The following is a 2463-nucleotide window of genomic DNA, read 5'->3' as shown; positions in this document are numbered from 1 at the left end:
ACCCTGACAAGAGACTTGTTTTCAACAGCCCACAACAGCTGAGCACACTCTGATAAACATCTCGTTTTTCTCACATATCTTGTTTTGTTGTATAGTGCCCACAGCTGCAAGGCACGTGGCAAAGTGTCTTCAGCTGTGTTCCCCTGCTTGTCCACGGCTGCAAGGCACGTGGTAAATCGTCTTCAGCTGTGTTCCCCTGCTTGTGCCTATAAATACCCAGGGTTTCCTTTCAATGAAGGGGACTTGATCAGACTCTGTCTCGTCTCTATATGTCTTGTCTCTTGCCCCTCCATCCCCACTCTCTCTCTTGCTAGACCTTGTTGACTGACCCTCAGACCGGAGCTCTTGGCCCCCAAACATGGGGTAGTGTGGCGGTCTGGACATCTGGCGCCTAAAGTGAGGCGCAGACCGGGTCACCTTCTTAAGTATGAACCAGTGTCATATCATTCCCCAGGCCTATTGCCCACTAGGGGTTCCCACCTTTCTCAGGGTAGAGTCTGGAATCCACCTTCCCAGCCTATAGGGCTGAGGTTTGCCCTTTTGCCTTTGATCATAAGTATCGACAACCCTCTGCATCAGCCTATCTGTCCCTCTTGCATGGTAGGCACACTGGAGCTATGAGGCATTTGTGTTACCCATTCCTTTCCCCCTCTTCCAGAAACACTCTTTCACAAGCCATGTGCATGACTCACTCCCTTGCTTCTTTTGAGTCTCTGCCCAAATCAGCATCATCAGAGAGCCTTTCACTAGATACACAATAGGCCTGAGCTTGGCTCTTCTCCCAAATCCCCTGCCTCTTTATTGGCTTTTGTCTTCCTGGGCATGTTTCATCACTTGACATAGTACCAATGTATTTATTTCCATTTGTTTCTCATTGTCTTTCTGTGCTTTCTACAATGTAGGCTGCGTGGACCAGGAATTTGGTTTTTGCTTCCTTCTGAATCCTAAGAGACCAGAACAATGCTCAGGATATAAGTCCTCAATAAATACTATTGAGTAGATGGGTGAACCTAGGAAGAAACTTTGTAAAAATGCATGGAACTAATATGAATTAAAAATAATAATAAACCTAAAAAATTTAACTGAGGAGATAGAAAAACACACTCAAATATATAGTTATAACTAAGCTTTAGGAAGATAAGTCCAATACCTAAAAGAGATAATTTCTTCTCAAATTCATTTTAATTGGATACATTCCATATAGTATTTAGTGGCGGGATCATCAAATAGATTTTAAAGGACAATTTAGAAATGTTAATGTTTGCAACTATCTAAACTGCTCTGTAAGAATGAGCAGTAAGTGCTGGAGATATATGTTTGCTCACCAAGTACAAGAACCTGTGCTAGGTCCTTAGCACTGAAAATAACAAGGTAGCCATGTGTTCTTTACCATCCATTAAGACATTTAGAAAACTACAGAAATAAGGTTGTTGGCTGTGAACAAACATTTCACTGGAGCAGACTATAGTCCAGAAATCCAGGATCATCCATACTGATTTTCAACTTGATGAGATTTAGATTCACCTAGACAAACCTCTAGACATATCTGTGAGGGAATTTCTAGGTTGCATTAACTCACATGGGAATGCCCACACTAAATGTGGGTGGCTCCATTCCCTAGGCTCAGATCCTGGACTGAATAAAAAGAGAGCAGTCTGGTCATTAGCAGATACTGCTCTCTACTTTCTGACTGTGGATACAATGTAACCAACCATGATGAACTGTAACCCCAAACTGTGAGGTGAAATCAATCCTTCTTCCTTCAAGTTGCTACAATGTTGTGATGGCAGTTTGGGACAGTAACACAATTAATAATCTCTCTAGTATCTACCTCCATGTATTAGTTACTGGCCTTACTGTGACCAAACACCTGAAAAAATGAACTTAAGGAAGAAAGGTCTTATTTTGTTTATAGCAGAGGGGAATACAATCTATCCTGACGATGGTATGGCTGCAGGAAAAAGAAGCCAGCTAGTCACACCAACAGTCAGGCCACAGTCAGGAAGCTGCAAACAATAGCTCCTTGTGCCTATTTCCCTTTCTCAGTTTTAAAAGCATTTTTAAACTTATTTTTATGTGTATGGGTATTAAGCCTGCATGTGTGTCTGTGTACCACACTCATGATTGGTGCTCACAGAGGCCAGAAGAAGGTCTCAGATCCCCTGGGACTGAAGTTACAGATAGTTGTGAGCCACCATGTAGGTGCTGGGAACTAAACCCTGAACCTCGGGAAGAGGAGCCAATGGCCTTAATATCTGTGCCATTTCTCCAACCCCAGTTTCTTTTCTCTATTCAGTCCAGAATCCCCAACTCATGGAATGGAGGGGGGGTTCTCTTATCTCAGTTAAGATGGATAATTCCTCAAAGACATGCCCAGAGGCTTGTGTCTCCAGGGATTCTAGGTTCTGTCAAATTGACAGTGAATATTAACCACCACCGCTTGTACACCATCCTCCATCCTCC

Source organism: Grammomys surdaster, unplaced genomic scaffold, assembly GCF_004785775.1.
Source record: "Grammomys surdaster isolate TR1022 unplaced genomic scaffold, NIH_TR_1.0 211, whole genome shotgun sequence".
NCBI classification, from domain to species: Eukaryota; Metazoa; Chordata; class Mammalia; order Rodentia; family Muridae; genus Grammomys; species Grammomys surdaster.
Note: the sequence above shows the minus strand (reverse complement) of the source record.